Genomic DNA, 1143 nt, shown 5'->3' with positions numbered 1-1143 from the left:
TGATGAGCGCCACGCCCAGGGGGCTTCAGGATTGGCCGCCCCCCTGTCCCCAGGCCAAACCCCGCCTCTGACTTCCGCTCCAGCGTTGTGGTTAAAACGGATGGGGGTGCTGCTCTGCCACATGGCTTGTGCCAAGGAAATGTATTTGCCTCTGAATATTTAAAGTTGCCAATAAACTATTCTTGTTGGCAGGTTAATGGGACTGTAAACGCTGGGCCATCACACTTAATTACATTGATGGACAGAGTGGAAAGAATCATGCCTTAGGCCGATATTGGATCTTTGAGACTTTTACCACATGTAGATGGTTAAAACCATTTAGTTGTTGAAAATCTTATAACCTGAATGTCATCTGCTACTTGATGCAAGAAGAAAGAGTTGAGAGGCTTTTTCAAATGTGACTTCACTGAGTAATGAAAGTATTATATTCTTATTATTCCTCCAACATTTGGGGTAAAAACCTCATGAAGGGCTGCAGACCGTAATCTGACCAAGTAAGCTATTAAAAGTCGACCACAGTCACCCGGAGTAACAATCAGGCAGGTCTGAGTTTTCCCGAGGTGGTGGTGACGCGTTCAGAAGGACTTTGTTGTGGACGGCATGCCCACGCGGTGTGCTGTCCCCCCGCAGGCTGTGATGTGCCGCAGGCCTCTCCCACGGAGGGCTGAGCACGGAGCCCAGAGGCTCCCCTGGGAGCCTCAGAAATCCTTCCCAGGGCAGGAAGGAGGAGACTGGGCGTCTGAAGGTCACTCCCATCAGATCACGATTGTGCTGGTGCTTCACACTGTGGGCGTGGTCTCCATGGTTTGCGCAGCAGACGGGTGGCTTGCCCAGAATCACAGCACAGGGCACTCAGTCTCCGGTATTTATCACAGATTGTCGACTACGGCTGTAGAGAAAGCTCTTTAAGAGATTAATAGAAATCAAGAGGAATTCCTGAAATAAAATTTCTGTCTTAATGAAGCAACAAATATGGCGAGATCGTTTGTATGTTTCACAGTGATTTCAGATCAGGCATCTGGTAGGAAGGAACTGCTGTGTGTCCTCTGATGAAGGCCTCTCACCTTCCCTGGGCATCGAGGGCCTCAGGCCATCACTCTTACATCACACTGTCTCCACTGTTGGTCTTCTAGTGCCACAAAT

This window comes from Bison bison, unplaced genomic scaffold (assembly GCF_000754665.1).
Source record: "Bison bison bison isolate TAMUID 2011002044 unplaced genomic scaffold, Bison_UMD1.0 scf7180017864522, whole genome shotgun sequence".
Classification (NCBI taxonomy): Eukaryota; Metazoa; Chordata; class Mammalia; order Artiodactyla; family Bovidae; genus Bison; species Bison bison.
Note: the sequence above shows the minus strand (reverse complement) of the source record.